The sequence below is a fragment of the Aythya marila genome, assembly GCF_965140915.1.
Source record: "Aythya marila genome assembly, chromosome: 1".
Taxonomy (NCBI): Eukaryota; Metazoa; Chordata; class Aves; order Anseriformes; family Anatidae; genus Aythya; species Aythya marila.
In genome coordinates, this window is record NC_139042.1 from 182,974,405 (window position 1) to 182,999,505 (window position 25,101).

The 25,101-nt window shown below is 36.4% G+C and overlaps 1 protein-coding gene across 6 annotated transcripts in view; it reads left to right on the forward strand.

The window, feature by feature from the left end:
* CPED1 (cadherin like and PC-esterase domain containing 1) overlaps positions 1-25,101 on the forward strand; it is a 146,969-nt gene that overhangs the window by 96,835 nt on the left and 25,033 nt on the right. The window lies entirely within an intron of this gene.

A 25,101-nucleotide genomic window follows, 5' to 3' on the forward strand; every position in this document is an offset into this window, starting at 1 on the left:
TCCTTCCTTCCTTCCTTCCCTCTTTCCCTCCTTCCCTCCTTCCCTCCTTCTTTCTCTCTCTCCCTCTTTCTCTCTTTGTCTGTCTTTCTGCCTTTCTGTCATTCTGTCTTTCTGTCTTTCTTTCTGTCATTCTGTCTTTGTTTTGCTGTCTGTCTTTCTGTCTTTGTTTTGCTGTCTGTCTTTCTGTCTTTGTCTGTCTGTTTTTCTGTCTGTCCATAGAGAACATCAAAACAAACATCAAAAGTAACAAGATACTTGACCTAACTATACTTATCTTGCATATACCTTTAACATTTCTCCCTGAAAACATTTTACCAGCAGTATTAAATCAAATGCTTTCAAGTATTCTGTATCTGTTTTACTCAAGACAAAAAAGCATGTTCAATTAAAGCTTTACCTGATTATTTGAAAATTGAATCCTTTTTTACTTTTAATAGTAAAATACCTTAAAGTACAGTACAAAGCACAATGCACCTTATGTATTTTGGCAAATATGATTTCTTGTTCTTCCTTTCCTAAGTTCAGTGGTCAGCAGACAGCTTCCAGTTGTCAGCACAAATCTGCAAGCTACTCAAGTTCATTAAGTCAAACACTCCTGTTACTGTTCTTTTTTGTTTGCAGTTAAAGACTTCAGGTTTTACTCTATCAAACCTTTGTATTCTTTGCACTGCGTGAGTTAACAACCCTAACCTAGGAGTCAACAGAGAACATGAAATCCTCTGGCTGATGGTTCATTGAGAACCAGGGTAAACTGAGGTCTTTATGAGGATCTGGAAATACCACAATAGAGTTAGAAAAAACAAACAAACAAACACAACAAACAAAAAAACTATGCAGCAAGGTTTATATATTTGTGGCTATATATTGGATCCTAGGAATCCATAAAAAAAAATAAAAAAAATAAGTGCAGATGCATGATGGAAGACCTGCCTTTTAATCTTCTTATTGAAATCTCAGAAGATGGCTTTTGAAATCTCTGGAGGGCGTGGAAGGATTTGGAGGTTGATTTTTTGTTTGTTTGTTTTGTTTTCTTTTGTTTTAAGTCAAAACTCAGATTCTGTGGCTGGAGCTCTAAATGAACACTATAGAAAGAGCCACTTATGAGTTCTGGATCCAGATTCTGATTTAAAACCTGAATTCCCATGCTCCAAAGTTTGCAAGGTGTCTTTGATAGGGACACTATTGGCTTGGTACTTCCCTGCTCTAAGAACAAATTTCATTACAATCCAGCTGTTAAGTAAGAACTTGTAAATAACCTTTTTTTTTTTTTTTTGACATCCATCCTCAGCAAAAATCTACTAAATAGTCTCCATATGATAGAATGGATACATCTAATGAATGCCAAGGTACAGATAGAGATACTGGGTTTTATGGTAATCTGTGAGTTTCCTTGTTTTCCACTCTTAGCTAATTTCATAGTATTCCATAACCAAAAATTACTCGTATCTTGCTCTGGCTTGTGGCACTAGTGACATTATCTCCTCTCCCCTTGCAATCCATCTGTACTGTAGAAATACAGCTTTCTGTCTTCTCAAATTGTGCTATTTTGGTAAACAGTTAAATTAAACTTAGAGCAGCTCTTGGACTGTGTTAATATATGTAAGTGTGTATGTGTGGTCCTTGCCTATGCATGTACAAGTAGGTCTCTGCAGTATGGATACAAAACAAATGGCAGGAACATATGACTGAAGAATTTATTCATTTCAATAACCTTAAGATCAAAATACTTTACAAGGGTTATGATGACCGAAGGAAAGCACTACAGTTGTCTCTACAAACAGCAAATTCACTGAACAGAACAGCCATGTGAGAAAAACATCTACAGCAGTAGATCTCAGCCCCTGGCAGGTGCACTTGCAGTGGTATTTCAGTATTTTGTTTCTGGTATTCAAAGCTTCTTGTCTGTACAACAATGATAACCTCTGCCACTGCTGCTCCCTATTGATTTGTGCATTCCTTGTTCCACTGTAACATTTTGATTGTTACAGAGGGTTGAAGAAACTAAAGCTCATGTTTAGAGCAAAACCAACAAGATAAAATTAACAACAGTACAAGATTAGAGTACTTTGCTTCTCTTGACTCAAATTGTTTGGGACTTAAATTTTCTTATCTTTCTACCTCCCTCTTCCCTTTGTCTTTCTCACTTTTCTCATTTCCTTTAAGAATTCTTCTGTATGTTGTTATGAGGATGTAGACTGGTTGGGGGAATGTGATTGCAATTAATATTAAGAGATTTCACTCTCATGAGCCTTCCATTTCTCCATCTGTAAGAGGAAAGTGGGTGTCTGGAAAACTTCCAACCTTGCAAATAAACTGCTATGTCCCAAGCAGAACTGGAAAAAAAATGTACGAAGGATTGTAAGGTCATCTAGGTCAGGTAGTAAAACACAAAACAAAGTGAACATTTCTGCTGATGCCCTTTTTCCCCGTTTGCAAGCAAGGGTAGTGAACTCTTAACAATTGCATCAAACCACTGAGCACTTTAGGGGCTGTTGGTGAACCGCATAGCAAGGTCTTGGAGAACTGCGATACCAGGACATGGACTGTGAATCTTTGACTGGACAGATACATTAGTTGTCCAGTTCATTGGACAGTGCAGAACGTATTTGGATGTAGGGAGCAGTTCTGCTTCTTTACACCTGAGCCTTCAGAGATCTCCAGTTTGTTTGGCAGGTTGCTAGCACTAGGCATTCAGTCCCAGGCCTGCTCTCTCCTGATGAAGGTAGAAAAAATGCACTGTAAGCTTTTAGAAACAGACGAGTCCCAGTATTGCCCACTCTCACAATACACAGACTGATCCCAGTAGTGTTATAAGGCAGTGCTACCCTCCAAAAAACCTTAAGAGCAAAATGTACAGGACATCCATAGTGAAGACAGCAGCTAAAAAGCAAACAAAGCATTGTAGACCATAGTGGGAGAAATTTGCATTATATGTCACTCTTAGCAATTCTTAACTTTCAGTAGGCAAGATATAATGCCCTGCATGTTTGGTATTTTATTTTATTTATTTTATTTTATTTTATTTTATTTTATTTTATTTTATTTTATTTTATTTTATTTTATTTTATTTTATTTTATTTTATTTTATTTTATTTGAGTTGGGAAAGCATTTGTGCTGAGGGATGGAAGGGTATTTGACTCACAGAACCCTAACTCACTTCAGTCCACTTGAAAAATATACTTATGTATGGACTGACTTCAATTTGGCACTTGGTTTTGGCCACATATTTCAAGGAAAAATTGTGCACGTGCCTGGGATGCATTTTCAAAACCAATAATAAACATCCATAAGTCTTTTGGAAATATGTGTGATGACCAGCATGTATTCCATAGGACACAAAGGCAAATTCAAACTGTAAGAGAAGAGGCCTTGAAATTTCCAGCAGAGACACTGAGGCTAAACTGCATGAAATATTTGCATGTCAAAGAAGGGAAAGCGATAGGAAAATGGCGACATGGGAGGGGAATGACACGGTTTGTTGTCTTCATGTGTTTCTTTTCAAATAGATGCATGTTTTATGTTGACATTATGAAACAGTTTATTTAGTAATAAAATTACTATTTTTTTCTTAGGTTGTTTAATATTATTTTTTATATTTTATTGTTGCAAGTGAGGGCTAAAGTTACATTCAGCTGTTGCTATGCCAGTCTGCAGTAACCCCACTGAAGTAACTGAAGCTATTGTAACCGAGTACAGACTGTAGACTTGTGCATTTTGCAAAGCATCTGGAAACTCTGGTGGATTGGAGCCAAAACCATAACTCACTGTTATTGCTGTGATTATGTGATGATTTTACAACATATAATATCCCATTTTCTTAACAGCAGTCTTTTAGATGCAAACCTCTGGGAACTGATATAGTTTTGTCCCTAACTTTTGTTTCTTGCTAGCTTGGGTAAAGGTGATATATTTAAGACCAGGTAAAATGTATGTGTTAGAATTGAGTATGACAAACTTTTTACACATTACATAAGCAGTTCAGTCATTCAAGCCAGATTCCAAAACAGAATCAAGGGCATCATAACACACCTGAGCTTAAATAATAAAAAATCATGAAGGACAGAATCATTCATTCGATGTTTGAAAGACTGAGGTACTCTCCTTACCAGTGTAGTTTGCCTGGGAACTTCAGGGTCACTACTTGAAAATAACACACCAGTAAAATAGAACAAAGCAAGTTTTATAATCTTTTTATTTTATTTATATATATATATATTTATTTATTTATTTTTATACACCTCTGTCTATCTCTAGAAGTATAAATTAACTTAACTGGTATTTCCTGTTTTGAATATCGATCCTGAGACAGGATCATTTATTTTTATCTCATAGGTATCTTTGGTCCTTGGATTTTCAGAAATTGTCCACCAAATTTCATATTTGAATCATTGTATATAAATAAATAATCTATTAAAACAAACATGGGCTAAATCAAAACAGGAGTTTGATGGGATGTAAATTAATTGATGAATGTGATAGTTAAGTTCAGAAATACTGATCATTGTTTACTCATGCTTTCAGTTGCTCTATAGCTACCTTGGCTATCAGATGTCTAAAGAGATTTTTTGTAAAGCTGATGCGGCAGATTTGAAGTTGATCACTGTTGTGTGGTTGCTGTTTTTTTGTTGTTGTTGTTTTTTCATAAAAAGAATCTTCAGCACCAAACTTTCTTTTGCTTTCTCTAGTCTTACTGGAAACTAAGAATAACACATCCCAGCTTCTTTGTCTTTTGTATGACCCTGTGGTTTCCCATTCCTTATTCTAAATTACCTTCTCTGGTTGTTTTCTAATCTCTCTTGCAGATTCTTTCTCTCTGTGTCAAAATACAATTTTCCTGATGAAGCTGTTTTATCTGATAAGAGAGAATTATACTCTTCTTGTGCTGTAGATTGACTAATGCTTCACTAGGGGGCTGAAGTTTAGGTGGCCTTAGTGCATGATGAATACTGGAGGTTCAGTTGTGTTCTTCTCATAAATGGTTGCTGCCCTTCATTAGTAGCATGATACAACCTTAAATCATTCTTGTAACGTTTAGTGACGTCCTTAGTGGTTCCTTCTGAATCACATTCTGGTCATCATCCTGGATCAAAATATTTAAGTGTATAGTAAGTTATCAGAGAACCTTTTTGATTTACTTATGGAATTAAGTCCTCCACTGTTCCAAATTAGTATAGATGTCCTAAAGCACCAACATCTGTAATGATCTCTTATATAGCTGGATGATAGCTTGTATAGCTGGATGATATGTTGATATACAAAAAGATGGTTCCCTGTTACTTTAAATATGAGAATCTAGCTTCCATATCAAGAAAAAATCTGTTCATTTAGGCTTCATTTAAGACAGAATATGTGCAGTATCAAGTAGATGCTAGAATTTGTAATTATCTTTTCGACAGTCAGTCCAAGCTATCAGTGAAGGACATCGATTGCAGATGGAGGTTCCAAGGAGGAACTTCAGACAAAACTGGATTACTGAGAAGGTCTTCTAGGGTGCTCATTCCCTCCACAGGGACACCTTTGATTAGTAGTAAGTTAGCCAAATGATGGGATGCACCAGCTCTTTGCTATATCACTTTGTTGATATCTGTTGCTGCCAGTGAGCTGTTTGGCACTGTCTTCTCAGGAGGGGTACAGTCACTGCTTGTATAAAGCCTCCTAGACTATTTCAAAATATTTAACCAAGTTTGCTGGACTGCAGTATCTGGCATTTGAATTACCTATGACAGTGTATCTCTACCAGCTTTGAGACTGTATCTCTATCAGCTTTGAGACTGTTCCAATCCAGATTGTTCTATGAATCTATGGGTCTAAAGCCCATGAAACTTGGTGGAGTGCAAAAGCTGTTGATAATATCTCAGATACATGGATACATGGTTTTATAAGCTGCCATTTATTTTCTGAGTATTTCCATCATAATTAGATTAAAGAACTCATCATGCTTCTCTACCATTACTCTGACATTTTGAAGTAGAGAGTTCATTGAGGTCAAACAGAATACCATACACTCCTTCATTTCACATCTAATCAAAACTCCATTCAGAGAAATTTGAGTCATACATGTGAAAGTAAATGGGATTAATAATTAGTAATTCATTTGGTTATTTAAAATATATATTTAATTGAAATTGATTTTCCTGTTATGAGATATTCTAGATAAATATTCTTTCTGATTGAAAATTCTGGATTCATTTTTAGAAACCTTTCTTTTCCTTGAAGGAAAACTCACTCCTGCTAGCATTTCTTCCTTGTTGCACTACTTATAATTAACTTTATAGTTGCATATCTGTAGAGAATTGCTTTTGCCCTGTGAATTATTTCTTTTATAGTAACAGTTAGTTAGATGTCCATCTATAAAACAAAGGAATGTCCTATCAAGCAGAAATAATAAATGAAAAACAGATATTTGGCAAAGGACGTTATTGCTCTTTCCTTTTGCCCATCACTATTTCTTAACTTTTGTGAGTAATAGATTATGTAGCTTCTCCCAGACTTTTTAGATATGTTGTGGATGCCCTTCATTGGAAGACTTTAAGCATGATTAGTGAAACTGCTGGTAAACTTGATCTTGTCTCAGCATAGGAGGTGAACTGGATGACCTCATGGATTTCTTTGCTTGTGGGTTCTTTCCTACTTTGCATGTTTGTGGTTCTCACAGTTCCCACTCATTTTGTAAAAAGCTGTACCATGATGCATTTAGTTTGGTCTAAACTGGAAATTGAACTGTTTTCAGCTGCTAATGATTTGCTATATCTAAGTTTCCTAAGTCTTGATAACTTCTCTTTCCATTCAGTTCTAAAGCAGTGAAACAAGGGAGGTATAATTTTGAAACATCTTATTGCTAGACATCTTGCTCACAAATGCTTTGCTTTGTAAAGATAAATGTCAAGAAGGTTTTAAACCAGGATGATCTTTGCTCAATTTAGGAAGCAATTATTTGTAGCTAATATAGTTTGGGATATATGCCATCATTAGAGCAATGAGGTTTTCACCTTTTTTAATCCAGTAAACATTCTATTATAGAGGTGGGTAACCATAGACATTAGGGAAATGAAGGGAGAATCTGGAAAGGGGTATCAGTGAACTGAAGAGAAATTCATGATATACATGTAGATATTAAGGCAGAGTGAAACTGTGCTCAAGCATAAAGGCTTAATTTATAATTGCAGAAGAATAAGGGGTTGTTGGAAGTGAACAGAACTGTGCTGATATGGTTTACTTAAAAGTATAAAAATAAAGAAAGCAATTACTTCAGTCCGTTCCACCAGGAAAGCAATTATGTCTATCTAGTTTAATTTAATGAATTCTGATGTAATAGAAAACAAATTTTCAGGCAGCATATTGTATGTGCTAGCAAAGGGGTCTCAAAATACGCACTGCTGCCCTAATTCATCTCCAGAAATTTAGTTTAATCAATAAGCAGTAATTACCTAGAAATCCTTTTCTATATCAGGTTCATAACATCATTTTGTTTGAAATGGCCTTTTCTACCTTAAGATGCTTAGATACTTGCTGCTTATGTGTATACATGTGTGAGAAGCTATATACTGTCCCAAGTGGTTAAATTGTAGTATAAGTTCTTTTTTACAGAATAGGAAGTATTTAACACTTTTTTGTTGTTGTTGTTGTTTTGTTTTGTTTTGCATTTATGATCAGCTGTGCACAATAAAAGAAAAATATTTACCTTTTTCCCGTTCATATATTTGCTCTGAGTTATATTGATGGTAATTCCACCTGAAAGGAAGATACATTTGTTGAACTGCTTTAGCCAGACAGCTGCTATTATATCTCAGAGACCTATAAAATGGCTAGTATCCAAGGACAAAAAATGAGGTAAAACATCTGTTCTAAAACAAATATGGAAATCTACTTTAGGGGACATTTATGTCTATTAACATCAGCTGTGTCACATATGTTTACCTTATATTAAGTTCTAGTGTACTGAACAAAGCCAGAATATGTAAAACTTCTGTTCTTCTGAAACAACAGAACAGAAGTAGGACAAGAATGAAACAGTAAAAAAAGCAGCTGCAAAAAGAGGGCTTGTGACCACATGCAAATACTGAAATAATGAGTTTTTCCAGCTTTACTAGTGCTACATTCCTGATCTAGGAAACATGTAGTCACACATAAGTACCAGAAGAGATGAACGTATCTTGTCAAGGTGTTTGTTAATTTATTAGAAGAAGAATCTATCTGTTTATGCTTGAAATAAAAATAGGACTATGATTGCATACATACTTGTGCATCATTAAGTAATAATAGTAAGTTGGGCTGCTTTTTTTTCTTCTTATAATACTGTTTGTATTAGACTTCATGTGCACAAATTCTGCTATGCCTTACTGATGATTTAATCCAATGAAGGACAGAAAGCCTCCTTATTTTTAATAAGTAAAGAAAAAAATCTTCTCAATAATTTAGGTTATGTTTCGCCAGGCCAGAAAAAAAAAAAAAAAAAAAAAAAGTTTATTTTAATAATTAAAAATATAGAAATGACTGCATTTCATATTTCTAGCTTCTTAACAAATTGAAATATCAATTCTTTAAATAGGATTACTTAAATTATTTAGATTTCCATAGGTGTTTTCCTTGGGTTTCACAGAATCTCAGAATTGTTGAGGTTGGAAGGGACCTCTGGAGGCCATCTCACCCAGCTCCCCTGCTCAACCACAAATACCTAGAGCAGGTTGCCCAGGGCTATGTCCAGATGGCTTTCGAAGATCTCCAAAGAAGAAGACTCCATGACCTCTCTGGGCAATACAGATAATACAGCTAAGAATGCCATTAACCCTCTAAGTAGCAAGGACACATTGCTAATTCATGTTCAACTTGGTGTCTAACTGAACTCCTGGTAGGTCTTGTTCAGCCACCATGTTAATATTTACATGGCAGGCTCAGAAGCATTGGCATTTCAGACTGGATAAGTCTTCAGAAATAGATATAGAAATGTAAAAATGTAAATTCTGACTTTCTGTGCAGGAAAATCCTGCTGGAGAAAGCAATGGAAAGCCAAAATAGCAGTAGGTTTTATTATGCAAATCTGGTGTTTGGTACTGATAGGCAAAATTGTGATGTCCTTAGCCAGAAGACATGTTCAGAGACCTCTTCAAAGGCACAAACCTAGAGAAACAGAGCCTATACAGCACCCACCCCTTCTTTAATAACTCTTACATCAGGAAAAAATTATTTACTCACCATTCTATAGGTTTGACAGACTTTGAATACCTGACAAGCCAACTTAATATGAGGCATTATAGACCAGGCTCTGTGTGAAAGGTTCATTAATAAAGACAGAAGCCTCTCCTAGGAAGAGCCCCATTTCAGAAAAAGAAAATAGAGCATGGAAATTGTTCTGTTTTAGTCTGATAATTCTTTTTTGTGGCTGCTTTCCACAAAAAGCGATTTTGAAAAGTAAATCATGGACAAAAGATATACCGCACTCAATAGGAATTTGATTATTTCTTTACTGTCTTACAATAAATTGAATGAATAATCATCATATTTAGATGGGAGCCCAGAAAAATATATAAAGCCACCAGAAAAGAAATCAGAAAGAGTATCATCTCTTAAGAATGCACTTTGTTGTTCCATATGAAAGAAAAATATAGAAAATGGTATAATTTCCAGTTTAGTCTTAAAGCTCTGTTTTTCATCATTGTGACTTACTGCCTACCATTAACTGTTTCCAAAGCCCATTTGAAGTTCATATGTTCTTTGACTGCTTCTGCTATATGCTTTGAAAGAAATTGCTGTATGTTGTTCCTCATTAAGTTTTGTATTCTGTAGTTTGCTGTAGAAAAAAACAACCAACTGTATCTTCTGCTGCCTACCATTTTGACAGTAGAAAAAAAATAGGGGGACAGTAGTATCGATTCCCTCTATGCTTCATAGAAAGCTTTAAAGAAATTTGTTTGATGATGAACAGACACGGTACCTGAAGAGCTACATGGTGCATTTCTAATGGGTGCTCTGGTAATCACTGGCTTATATCAATCCTCTGTATCAAATATTTTGCACAGTTCCCATTCTCTGCAAAATGAAAATATGGCAATGGGATGGAAGGGAAGGTCTTCTGTGGCCCAAATAGTTTTCTTAGTTTGGACACTGTGGGTAGGATCTATTTTACCTGTCTCTCTTTTCAGCAACGTAGAGTTCTATAGCTGAGCTTGTCCTCTTCGATGTCTTTATAATTAATTGGGAAGAATCAGCAGTTTTCAGGCACAGTTCAACTGATCTGTTTTGAATATCTATTTTAGATGTCTGAAAGGCTTGGTTATAATGATGTACTGCCTGTGATTCAGCTGTTAATATTTAATCAGATGAATCCTATCCTCTGTAACTTTCGACCTGAGCAATCCTGATAAAATCTGTGAGACAACTCATGCATGCAAAGTTACACAAGTCACATGTTGACAGGTGGTAGAGAATGTGTTGCAAACTCTGTCAGCAGGACGTTGGTTGCATTCAGTAGAGTATGTGTGCTGGAAGATACTTGTAGTTCATAGCTACTCTCAGAACTGTAGTGCCACTTTTTGATCACTGGGCTTCTGAAGATGGATATGTTATTGAGAAGTTAAAGATTTATAAGATGCTGAATGTTCTGTATACATATATTTTAGCAAAATGAAAGCATATGTTCTTAAATGATTCAATCTATGTTGGATCTGATTCTTTACAATCTGAAAATTCCTAAAACTCATACCAATACAGGGTCAAGTCATTATGGAGGTAATGTGATTTTTGTGTAGAGGTTTGTTTTGGAAAGGGAAGTGAAAGAAGAGAAAGAAAAGAGGGCTGGTGATGAAGAAAATTAAACACTGAAACCACTTTTCCCATAATTGTTTTATCATAAATCTTTTTTTTTTTTCTTTTTTTCTTTTTTATATATATATATATGTATGCCTTGAGGCTTTGTCATTCATCCAGGGTTTTATCATCTGCTAGGAATGCAAATTGTAATTTAAATAAACAATAGAGAAATAAACCCACTAGTGATACAACTGAAGGTTCTATATTTAGTGCCCATGAAAAAAAATAATGTAGTGTTCACCCCTCACCTTATGAAGTCTTGAAGCTTCACTCCAGTCACATTCTTTTGTCAATTTCCTGTTTTTAGATGTGAAACACATTAGAACTTGCTTGAAAACAGTTGAAATATAAGAACTGATCTGTAAATAATATGATTTACTTTTATTATTTTGTAATAGAATTATAAAAACAGCACATCAAATTAACTTACAACATAGAGGTTCAAAAATACACTTCTTTTACCTTTAGAGCTCTCAGGTTTCAGCTTGCTAGTCTGAGCTCTTACAAAAGTGTTTCTTAACCTATAAATACCAAACCAGACTGGAAGTAAAGGCCATCTGGAAAAGTCTTCTTCTTGGAAAGAAGAATGAGATGGATGGTGTCTTTGTATATAAATCTTAAGCGTAGGTGTCTTTCAAGACTGGAAAGAGCACATCATACTTTTTTTTTTGGATGTGGTTTTAACCCTCTCACTTGCTAAGTACTGGATTTTAAGTAGTTTGGAAACAATTTGAAGTGGAAAGGACCTGGATTATTTCCATTCTTCTTAATAGGAGCATTGAATTTTCATGTTTAAAGATTCCCTGAACAAAATGGAGAGCTGTGCTCATCCCTGGCCAAAGCTGACCATGTTTCTCAGATGCCTAAACTAGAACAGTAGTCCCCCGAAGTCTCCCATGAAGTGACTGGAGAAAGGCAGTCCTCCAGGAAGCAAGCTGGAGAGCCTAATCCATGCCTTCCATACACTACAGAAAAAAGCTCTCTTAAAAGTGGATAACAACACATTTCTTTCACTTTTCTAGTATCAGGGATAAAGCTCACTTTTAAAAACAGAGGTATACTTTAAGTGATGATGAGAAAAAAGACATTAACTTAGCTTATACAATACCTTTCCATATTTTTTCAAACTATCTTGTGGCTTCATAAAAGACTGGTGTTTTTCCTGGCTATGTTCTGTGAAAGGGGACTCTTACAAGGAAGATACTACAGACAGAAGTGTCTCTCATACCAGCAAGTGCAGCAATGGAAGTAGTTGTTCCTATGAATCTGTTCTTGACTCAGCAAAGTTCCAGTATGGGTATTCAGACTCTAACCTGTGAACCTAAAACGGGAAGATGTGAATAGGAATATTTAAATCCCTTCTTAACAGCATGTATATGCTTAGTGAGAATAAGATGTTACCCTATCCACTTTCTCCATCTACTGCTGCAGAACTGGGAATTTTTGTCATATCTCAGCCCTCTGCCCTGCTAAGGGCATCAGATGTATTGAACCATAACAACGTTATTATTTAGTTACTCCTTATAAGAAAGAAATGACTGGAGCAAGCCCTTTGTGGAGTAAAAAGTCAGGCAAGGGGCTTACCCCTCTGTTACCTGCATAGATGTCACAGGTAACTCTCCTTGCTTAGGCTGTTGATTAACACTCTGGGTCATGTTTTAAGATGGAGAGAGAGTCTGGAGAAGAGTCTCAGGGGAGACCTTATTGCTCTCTACAACTACCTGAAAGGAAGGTGTGGGGAGCTGGGGGTCAGCTTCTATTTGCACGTAACTAGTGATAAGACTAGAGAGAATGGCCTCAAGTTGCACCAGGGTGGTTCAGGTTGGAAATGAGGAGACATTTCTTCTTAGAAAGAGCAGTCAGGCATTGGGATGGGTTGCCAAGGAAGGTGGTGATGTCACTGTTCCTGGGGGAGTTCAAGGAAAGGTTGGACATGGCGCTTAGGGACATGGTTTAGTGGGTGATATTGGTGGTAGGGGGATGGTTGGACCAGATGATCTTGGAGGTCTCTTCCAACCTTTATGCTTCCATGATTCTATGATTTTAGTTTGATACTCATTGTTTATGGTTCTTTTGTGGTAGTGACTGATTGCTAAGCCCCTTACTGTAACTGCAGATGTTTGCAATAGATATTTCTTGATTTGTGTTTCTGTATTGGTTCTTGCTTTTGACGGTCTTTGCTAAAGCAAATTTGGTGTCACACTATACAACTCAGAAAATTGCTATGAAGTATTTGTAAAGTCTGTTCTGCAAATGGAGTTGCTGTGTACATTCCCCAAATGAAGAAGACAGAAGCTGATATAAATGAATACCTATTCTGAGTCTTGTCTTTATATACCAGAACTGTGACTAACAACCAGAATTAACTATAAACAAAGTGCTGAATTACAGCTCCTCGTTTAACTGAAGCTGCAGTTTATCCAAATAGGAGTTAAAATGCAAGCAGCATCAAGCAGAGGAATTATCAAACTTGCGGTCTTTCAAATAAAACTTCACTACAACAAGTGTAGTGCAGTTGGTTAAATTAGGAATTCTGTTTACATCTCAAAGTAAAAAGTTTTCTTTTTATTTGTTTGTTTTTAAATCTATGAAACACTTGCCTGAAGTGGAACAGAATCTACATGCCAGATGAACTCCTATTTTAGAGTTAGTGTCTATTTATCTCACTGGAGATTTTTACTGAAGCCACTAACTGCACTCTCACAAAGCAATATATAAAAGATTTGAACTTGCATCTGTGGTGGTTTTACCGTGCTGGGCAACTAAACCCCACAACCGCTCTCTCACTCCCCCTCCTTTAGATAAGGAGGGGGAGAAGTAAAGCAAAGAACAACTCACGGGTTGAGATAAGGATAATTTAATTAAAGGGAAATAATTATAATAATTAAATAAAGACTACCATGAACTAAACAACTTAACTAAGGGGAAAATAAAAGGGAAAGGGGAAAAAGGGAGGAAAACAAACAAACAAAATAAATGAAAGCTATATGGAAGTGCAGAGGAAAGAAATTACTCTCTACTTCCCACAAATGAGCGATGATTGACCACGTCCTTGAAGCAAGGCCTCAACGCACGCAGCCGGTGTTCGAGAGGAGGACCGACGTCTTCTCAACGAGAGCCCACCCCTCCCCTCTTCTTCCTGTTTCCACCTTTTATTGCTGAGTGTGACACCACATGGTATGGAATATCCCTTTGATTGGTTTAGGTCAGCTGCCCTAGTGATGTTTCTCTCCTCACTTTTTGCCCACCCCCTAGGAGGGTTAGAGAAAGGCCCAATGCTGTGCCACTGCTGCTCAGCAGTAGACACAACACTGGTGTGATAACACTGCTGTTCCAGCTACAAGTACAGAGTATGGCACTGAATGGGCTGCTGCCGGGAAAGTTAACATTCCAGCCAGACCCAGTACAGCATCTCCTACATCTCAGTGCCACTCATTAGGCTCTTGGAAATGACAGTGATCTCCTCGTGTTTTCCACTGGGCTCAGACTTACATATAAACTCCAGGTTATTTGCTAACCTAGATTTGCTAAACTAGATTTTATCTGCTACAAGTTTTTGTTTGTTTGTTTGTTTGTTTGTTTGTTTTTAGTTCACTCGATATGAAGATAGTAATGCAGTACTTCAGAGAAGCAGCCAGTATTGAGTTGCTTCCTCCCGTTTAATGTTTTCAACTCAATAGAAGACAGGTTTAATATTCCAAAATAAAGGCATTTCAAAGTATTTCCAAATATTTTTTAGCAATTGCAAGCAATTATTTAAGCAAATTTTATTCAGCTGTTATAACATTATGGAACATCTAGACAGCCACGTAACCTAAGAAAATCATTTACTGTTCTTTTAACACATATCCTTCTCTATTCCTTTCCCCCTTCTGACCTTCCCTTGAACTTTCTCACTCTTCCTCATGTTGGTAATATGAAAAGAAAATAACTGAAAAGCAATCAGAAATTATAAAATATAAATTATTTTCTAGAAGTATCCTCCCATGATTTAGCTATACAGACCTGCTATTTTTATTAGAGAAAGGGTATTAGCAGCTGAAAAGTAAAGATTAGTATTGTAGAACTGGTACATCAAGACTACTCCATGTCTGTGTATTTCTATTAAAAGAAAAAGACTTTAAAGTTTATACAATCCCTACTATAGCTGTTGTCAAATGTTAAAAAGACTGTAAAAAGGATGTGGAAGGAAGGAATTAAGAAAAGTAAAGGCATCATGACAACATCCTTGCATTAACAGTTAATTTAACTTTTGTTAAATCATTATCATTTATAGAATATAGATTATAGTATACTGTATATTATGGTATCTAACGTATTATATATCATTTTGTCTGTAGTGCCTCCTCTTAAGTCCAATTTGAACTGCAAATATTTTAGTTTTCTGCTACAGCCATGTCCGCAGAAGGCCATGGTCTCCGTATGCCAGTAATATCTGGCAATTGTTTGCCGCATGGAAAAGAACTCATGCTGGAGGAAATCTATGCTGCACATTTGGTTCTTTTTTTTTTTTTTTTTTTTTTTTTTTTCTGAGTTACTACTGGGCAAGCACTCTGAGCTAAATTGCCATTGCAATATGTCCAGTATCTTAGTGAGGAGGAGTAGGAACATAAAAAATAACTGCTTAACAACTTGCAGTGTGGGCAGGCCAATACCTACCTGGCTATGAACAGCAAGATTGTTCACCTGTCTAGGCAAAAAAAATTTCAACAATAAGATAATATTCAACTCATGGTTCCTGGCTGCTCAGAGGAGATTGCATGTAATCTAATAATTCTATCAGTCAGAAAAACAACCTAAGCTACAGTGTGGGAGGATTTACTATGCCTACATTGCTGAAGAAAAACTTGTCCTACATATTGAGAAACCTGAATGTAAGGAAATTCATTTTATTAGTGGACACAAGAAAGTTAAACACAAAACTTCTCATAGCTGACTCAAAATACATATGAAAGGTGGAGGAGTCCTTAGCTCTATACAGAGCTATTTCTTTGAAGTGCCGAATCTTGGCTTAGACTGGGTCATGGCATGGCCCTGGAACATTGCCTGAATGCAAATGTAGCCTCTGTCTTTGCAAGAAGAACAGTAATTAACATGTTTACGATATTTTGGGCAGTAGCAAATTGAGTCACTTTGATTCAGTTACATTTACAGTGCTGCACTGGCTTCATTATCTGCCGCCTCATTGTTCCCCAGGCCTAAAGTGAATCACTGTAATCTCCCAGACGTCTGTCTATTAAGGAGGGTGAACTGCTGCATGAGACTATTTGTGTACATCAGGGGAACTTAGGTAATTAATAAACTGGAATTAACTGCCTTAGTATTACAGTTAAGGGAGCCTTAAATTTTAACTGTTAAGTTGTTGTGCTTTTTATTATTTTTATTTTTGTTGTTGTTTTATATACTTCCACCACCGTCTCTGTGGTGATGTAATCTCAGTACTGACCAAAACATCACTTATCATGCTTTGTGCAGTAGAATAAACGTTGTCGCTAAACACATTGTTCAGTTTTCAGAAGTAATTAGTTGTTTTTTGTGAGGGTGTCCTTGTTCAACTAGTGGCTGCTTGATTACTTTGGCTGAATTAAAAGGACATGCAGAAGTAAATTACTGTGAGCAGGCTGTTGCAGGGAGCAGGGCAAAATCTAACTTCAATCTGCTCATTTGGCACTAACTGCATGCAATCTGTTTCTGTCCATGTGTGAAAGCTACCTGCATGCAGTCTGCTGTTCAGTAAGCCATCAAGCTGTAAGGAGACTGCATTTTCAGTCTGCCGTGCACCAGAAGGCAAACCTCTAAGCAGAACCTTTTGAAAAAGATCATGATTAATAAAAATCCATGAAATTCACTTCTGTGATTATAGCAGCAAGTGTATTGCAAATTCATTAGGATCAGTTTTGACCCCATTATAGTTTAGAAAATAAATTACTACTTGTCCAGATTTGTAGGTGTTCTAGGAAAACAGACTTGCCTGTCTTACTCCTGTCTCCCAGCTGTGTATGTTAAATGAGTATCTGGGGATATGTAAAATTTAGTGTGGGACATAGCTATTAGACAGCATGGAAAATATTGTAACTCAAAGGTTCTTTTCAATGCAATATGGATGGATTTTCAAAGGCAAATCAGCCCTTCATTACTTCATTCTTTCCATGGTAAGACACAGTGTGGTAAAACGGAAATATAAATGATAACCAGATACTGTCTGTAAATATAATTTAGGTTTTGATAAACACTTTATTATGTGTATCGTCCAAGAAATTTTAATCTTGAATGATGTTGACTGTCAGATTTCCTTTTAAGTACTGTATTTTTACTGATGTTTTTAACTCACAGGGAAGAAAAGAAAAAAGAAAAAGCTTCTTAAATCTTCACATTCTCTCACTGTCTTTTATACATTCAGAGTAAAAGTCACAGACTTCCTTTCGATGCTACAGTAGGCTTATACAACACCTTCTGAAAATAAATAGCTTGAATTTGAGTTATGGATAGTGTGGAATGGAGACCTGTCCATGCATTGCTCATGTATTGTACACATCTGCACAGCTTTCCTCTACTGTCATTTACACTATATTCTTAGTTTTAGCCTTCGTGTTTCTTTCTTTATGCAATAGGGCTCTAAACTATGCATCAGTAATAGATTTTTCAATAAAATATTTACTTGTCACAGTTAGAACAATTCATGCAAATGCTCTTACTGAAAATATATCCTGTAATGATCTTTGATCCTGTCTCCAGACTCACTTAAGCAAACTGTCTAATCTGTTAGTAAGAGAAGGGTCTGATATTTTGCCAGAAAAGGTTCAGAGATGAACTCTTTGTTAGAGGTAGGACCTCTGTCAAAGGTCACTTTAAAAATGGATGCAAATACAGAATGGTCATGCTGCTGCTTGCAGACCTGCCAACTGCTGTGACCTTTCACCTAATACCTTTGACCTTTGACCTAATACCTTCATAAGGTATTAGGGATTGCCCTGCCCAGGACAGGAGTATTGCAGACAGTGCAAAAATCTACTTCATGTGTTCCTTTTCTCCTTGGCACCTTTCAGGTGAGGAGCAGTAGCCACTGCAATGGGCTTCCATCAGGTGGACATCCCCAGGCACTCCCAGGTGTCCCTCTGCCGATCTATACTTAGGTGATATTTTTCACCACTGAGTGGGTGTTAAGCAGGAAAACCAACCCCACACAAATTTGTTCCACTTGCTGCTCATAGATCCTTTTACAAGGGGGATTGCTTTTTGAAGAGGAGGGTGTTCTGCTCTTGGGACTTGAATGACTGGGGTGTTCAACATAGCTGCTGTCAGGAGTTGGCCCTGTGTGTTCCCTGTGATAACAGAAAAGACAGTCAACATCAAAGCACATGCCTGCGCAAAGTTGGCTGTGTGCTTGGTCTGTTCAAACGTGTGCGTCAGTGCCGGCTGTAAATACGCGAAGGGAAATACCTCCTGTTGTCTACCAGATAGAAGCATGCTTTCCATTAGAGTGAAGCCTCCACACATATGTGGACTCTGTCTTTACATGAAAGGCAGGAACTCACTTGGGTTTTGGCACTGTCTGGGAAAGAAGTTTCAAAAGTCTTCCACTTGGTGTTTCTGAGCCTGTATTAGTGGCTTCCTCAATGTTCCCCAGCAGGCATGGCTCTGATGTTTATTTCAAAACCCAGTATGCCATGAAGAACGATTTCTGTACAACATGTGCACTAATTTCTTAAGCACTAACCTTTTAAATTCTTCCTGCAACAAAACTCCTAATAAAAATAATGTAAGTAACTTATTTGGCTTTTATATATATATTTATTTATTTATTTATTTATTTATTTATTCTGTTTATTTACTGTTTTCATTCCTTTGTTTTTGTCTGCTTTCCAAAGGTGAAATCATGCTGTAAGACAAAGGACATCCATCCCTCGCTAGTCTTTTTTTTTTTTTTTTTTTTTTTTTAATGAGAGGGAAAAAAAAGCTAACTCAGTGCTCCTGTTGGACCTGCAGAACTTTTTCATCTTGTTTGACAGTCACCAGGATGCTATTTGTCATGGCTACTTTGCTGAAAAAAGGGGCACTGTACACCTTCTTTCATGTCCAGGGGGTGTTTTAGGAACAAGGGAATTGGTTGTAAGGGAATTGGTTGGGGTGAGAAAGACATTTACGCATCCTGGGATCTAGTGAAATACACAACATCCAAGCAATGTAACTAGGTTCCTTATGCATTTTATAGAGAATACTAGTGAGGTAAAATTTGTAGAGAAAGGCTTAATATTTTTTAGCAGAACATCTAGTACAACTGGGGGAGAAAAACACCACCAACAAAAATTATGTCTGGGTAAAACCCTTTCTTAAATTTGAGACAGAAGCTTGTAAAATAAAATCTACAAGAGCAAGTACAGTAGGTAGAGAGTCAGATGTATTGCCCAGCAGAAAATAATACAGAAAGGAATGTATCTTAAGTGTACCATTCTCTGGGAGTTACACATCCAGTTTTGGTCACAGGAGAGTCTTTCCTCCACTTTGAATTGCAACCTGCTCTCTCAGGGAGTTAAGTACCCACTTCATTTGGTCCTTTTGCAGCTAGAGTTAACACAGAGCCGGGTGGTATTCCCGCCATTCAGTTTCACTCTGCATTCTTTACACACAACTAGTCTGTGGGTGAAGTAGTATGAGTCAGTATTTAATTATATGTACAAAGCAAATGCAAACAACTTCCTCACAAGTGACAGAACACTTCGTAGGACCCTTTAGCCCACTGACTGGAAGAAGGCACTGGGAGCTTGAATTGAAGTCGCTGCTGCAAATCAGTTAAAAGACGGACTCTAAACTGTGTTTCTTGTGTCAGGGGACTGTTATACCTGTTATACGGAAGAGGAAATACCAGTTAATACTTAGTGGCAAGTCCTGAGAATACCTATCAGATCAAGCACCTTTGGCAAGGGAAATTTTGAACCCTGTTAGGGCTAAAGAGGTTAAGTATCATGGTGCTGCTGAACTATGGCTGGTTTTGCCTATGCCCGGTTAAGAAACTTAGGCAGTTAGGAGACTGATGGCAACTGAGTGCCAGTTTTGAAAAGATACTTTCCAGATGTGGTACTGTTGGATGGAGATTTGAGTCATCCGCCCAAGCTGATAACTAACACTTTTTTTTCACTGTATTGCAGTTGGTGTCAGAGTATTTCAATTTCAGAATTCAGCAATGAACATTGTTTTTTAACTCAGTCTTTCTCTTAGTTCTCTTCATACATCCTGAAAGGAGTGATAACTGTTCAATATGAGTTCTTGTGTTGTATTTATCATGGCTGTGGAACAAAGGTCCCCGTCTAATATCAAGTGAATGGAGCTAGAGCTCAACAGATTCTTGTACATAGGAAAATATATAGATTTATTTGCTGTGTGAATAGTGAATGCCATATACCCTGAGCATGAAGGATATAGCAGAATGCTCCTTAAAAATATCCACAAGACTGTGTGATGTTCCAGCTAATAATATAGCACATTTTTTAAACTTAATTATCATAGAAAACAGTCAGGAGCACATTGGCACTGCATAGTGAGAGAATAATAAATACCTAATAATTCCCTTGGTTATACATACAACATACACTTCTTGAAGTGTCATGGTTTTCTCAAATTATCCACAATTTTCTGATACGGGTTTTTGCAAAAATCAAGTCAGTTCACATTCAGAGTTTACACTAGGAAAAGAGATGGGAAAGAGGAGGATTTGGGAATCCAAAACTTACACAGCTCCTAAAGTCTCTAGGTCAATATTACTGTCTCACATTTTAGACTAAAAGTTCCACAAAAAAAAAAAAAATAAAAAAATAGCAAAATACCTTGCTTTATCTGCTGCTTCTGTTTTATCTTCACTTTGAGGGAGGAAAGAATACTAAATTCTTTTCATTCCTTTTTTCTTGTTTTGTGTTTTCAGTTTATAAAGCATACAAGCTGGTAATCAGGACTGTTTTTATTTAAGAAAAACATCTTTAGTTGCATTAGAGAAACACACTTGGTAAGAAAATGTAGCTGAAAAAAACATACAGATATTAGCTTTAAATACTGTGAAAAAAGTAATTAGGTGTAGTACAAAATATTTCCCAAAACTTATTTACAATATTTTATTCTTAAGAAAGTTGAATTTCACATTCACACATTCTATTTCATCAAATTCTGCTGCGTCTCTGAACTGTTTAGAATCACAATTCACAAGTCCCTATGAGATTAAGAGTCATACTTTTTAGCCCTCATGTGAATATTTTTGTTCTAAGGTTCACAAATGTAGAGCTTTGAACTATTGACTCTTTGAGAGTAGGAAGGCAGAGCCTAACTGACATCAAATGTAGAGTATTAAAAATTATGTAAAATGGAATTCAATCAAAATTCTTCACAGATTGAAATGATTTATTTATTTACTTATTTTATATTCTGCACACACATGGAGAGATATTAAAAACTGGTATGAAGCTTACAATATTTTCTCTTGATTAGTAGTGCTCAGTTCTCAAAAGAGTTAGCTTTCTCTGAGGTTAGCCTTCCGAGTGCAGAGGAAGCCACATTGCATCTGCTGTAGTGTCAAGATTACTTGTATTTGTCCATATAATCTGTGTGTGCTTTGAGGCAGTTGTCTTTGTAGATAGGGACCTACTGGGATTTTCAGAAGCTTTTTAGCAGATACTAAAGATATTCTTCCATCAATGATTAAAGCATATGATATTATTCCCCCCAAAAAAAAATCCTCAGCAAAAATTTGTGACTGAGAGAAAAATCCTGTAATGCATGGTATGCTTGTATTCTTAAGACAAAATAATAATAGCAGCACTGTAAGTAAGAACTTGAAAGTGATTTGGGCTGATGGCTGTACTTTGTCCACATTTCAAACTGTTCTCTAATGTCTCCTCCATGCCTTGACAATATGTCCAGTATCTCAGCTTTTATATCGTTCCCAGTCTCCTACTGATGTCTGTGCACTGCATGTTCCAACCCTGTGAGTGCCCAAACTATTTTTCTCAAATGTTTTTATGACCTCTTCCAGATCCCTTTTGAATTGAGCATCTCATAGGCTTTGAATGTGTTTTTCATGACAGTGCCTTTGGTGTCTCTGGGGAAATATTCCATTTCGAAGATGAAGCACATTAGATTCCTTACAAAACAGTGGCAGCAATTCCTTTCAAAATATAGCTGCAATACATGGACATGCTAGTCCATCAGTTCACCCCATTAATCCTCATCTGTCTGTTTAATGTATTGGTGTGTCTTATGATGTAGGCGATATCTTCATATATGCCTTAGTGCTTGATGAAAAACAATAATATTTTTTTCCCAGACAAAAGTAGTAGTGTACTGAAATTTGTTAGGAGACTACCTTATATAAGAGCTTTCTAGACCTGTTTTGTGCACCCAGGAGCTTCAGTTTAATGAAGTTAATATCGAATGTTGATCTGAACCAGCCTGAACCTCTGATTCTTTGGGGGTTCATCTATCACTGAATAATACAGCCAGACAGAGGGAGGCCATTGAATAGAAGTCAATATGCCAACTGTTCCTTCATTTGTTACTGCCATATTAATAAAGTTGATAGAGTGGAACTAATCCATCTGCTCACAATTTATTCCCTAGCAATAAGATACAATTTCACTGCTTCATGAGCTCACTCTTTGACTAATTTCATTAGAATTCCTTTCATAGCATCATTTTTAATCACTTTTCATCCAGTTTTAGTTACGTGTAAAGTCGTAGAAAAAGATGGACCAAGAAGAGGGTTGAAAGGGTTTCATGAGAAAACCCTGGGTCAATTTAAATAGAACCAGATCAAGTAAATTGAAGTCAGCAAGCCTACAAAGAACAACAGGAAAGCTTTCAGAATTACCTCTTTCACAGTAAGCTTTGTTCTGTCATGTCTCAAATGTAAACAGAATCCAAGGAAACAGGGCAGCCCTGACAGCATCTATACGGTGAGGCAGGGCTGTGGTGCCTCAGGAGACATGGGCTGGCTCTCATGCTGGACAACAGCTGGGTGACTGCCAGGGTCAGTGATGGGCAGTGCTGGCCAAAGGCTGCAGGGTCAGAGCACAAAGGATGGGAAGGTCTCCTCCCTTCTTTGCCAAAACTAGTACCCAGACATGTGTGGGCTTAGGGTGTTAAAGGGATGTGGGATTTTCGATATGTGTTGGTTGTATGCAATGCTAAAAGGAATTCCTGCAAGCTCAGTTATATTTTTCTTATTGTTTAGTTTAAAACATTCTGATAGATATACTGATTCTTTATTAATAGATTTGGTGTTCAGTGCTTTGGGTGGGTGCAGGCTCAGACATGATTAGAGCAGAACAGATACGTTTTTCAAAGTGCTGAGCCCACCATTCCCATTGATCAGAGCGTACTCTGAAGAGAAGCAATTCTCTCTTCATACAGCAGATGGACTTCAGAAATGTTCCCTCTCAATTGACATTGACTGAAAGGTCTCTAGTTGTACATAGGAAAGCTTTATTCCTATTTTATTTGTTAGTTTCCAGCAAATCTTCTGAAAAGATAAAAGAAACTCTACTAATAAAATACTAAACCAGTCTCATTAAGAGTCAGATTTAGCTGTGCACTGAAGTACTTAGTACAGGGGAACTTTTCTGTTGATTTTAGTCCAGACATTTCAGGGGGTCTTTTACGTCTGCTTTTCAAAAATGAAGGTTTGTAGGGAGAACAGGCACAGAGCAAGAGCTGTTATTTAAGCTTACATGTCTGGCTCTCATCTTTGCCATGAGTGACTGATTGTAAAAATACGTAAGATCACAAGATGCTTCATCTTTTGGAAAGGCAAGAAGCATGTCACATCACTGCAGCACCTGAAGAAAACAAACAAACAAACAAACAAAAAATCTCCAAGCTGTTAATAAAGCTCTTAATGCACTGTATAGTGGTGGATCTGTGGCAGCCACAGATTAATTTTGCACATTATATTAAGCATGTTGATGAGAAGAGATTGGTATCCTAGAAAAAGAAAGACGAAACAAATAAGGCTTGTTCAGGGATTCACAATCTCTCCCTGATCTTGTTGTTTTAGATGGAAATTACATATTAAGCACAACTCAATTAGAATCAGTTTTTTTTTGTTTAAACACATACCCTGTGCAGACGTATGAACAAGAAAATCCCTGTTAAGTTATTTTATTGCACTATGTTGAGAGCAATAGCAGCTCATTCAGGAATTTCAGGCTTTCTTGTGAAGTCCTGTGCAAATTGTTTTACTGCAAGGTAGGAGCTTTCTGGTGTTAATGTTATTTGAAGTAATACTGTCAAATAGCTGCACCGTGTGTCCAGACCTAGAGGCTCCAAGACAACATCACAGTTTGATGCTAGAAGATACAGTGCCATTCATTTTGTCATAACAGCTTTCCTTAGTAATAGAGCATTATTATAGAGCAGAGAACAGGACAACTGTGCAAAAGAGCCCACAGATATCTGCTGTTTCTCTGACCTTTTATGCAAAGATGACCTGAGACCTTCGAAGTCAACAGGAAGATTTTTTAACTTTTTTTTTTTTTTTTTTTTTAACCATGTAATGAATTGAAATCAGGTTAAGTATGAGATAATTATTTCACTTTATTTTTCAATAAGATAATCAAGACAGCCCCATATTTATTAAATTCCAGGACAGATTCATATCTCCACCGATATCAGTGCCACAAATCCTACTGTCAAATTTCACCTTGACAATATGAGGACATAATTGTTATTTGCTCATTGGTTCAATTTAGATGTAACATCATAGATGTAGCATTTAATGGAAACAGTGAAAGATAGTTCATGACAGTTTCCTAATTAATTTTACTATTGTTGTCAAAAATAAATATAGAACTCATCATTCTTCTATAAAGAAAAGACTGATGAAATCCTTTTTTTATTTTTGGAGAAATTGCATTTTATTCTTTGTTTCAGTTTCAAGAATACTCTTTCTTGAAATTAACACAGTACAGTAAAAGTGTATTTCCATCTGTGTAGTTTGTAACTAATTAAATGTTACTATTACTAACATTCAGTTTATCCAAAAAGGGTACCATCTGTATTTTTCATAGAGTATTTAGAAACAAAAACACATTAAGTAATATTTCCATGGTTAATTTTTCATAATATTTTCTCTTTTGTCATAAAATGATCTTTTCGATCTTTTCCACTATTTTAAGTCTCTCTCTTTTTTTTTTTTTTTTTTGTTAGCTTTTCAGTTTTGATGAAAATAAAAATAGAAAACATTCATTGTCTTCTGCTGAGTTTGTAACAATACAGAAGTGAAGGTGAAACAATGAAATAGAAGATAGTTAACA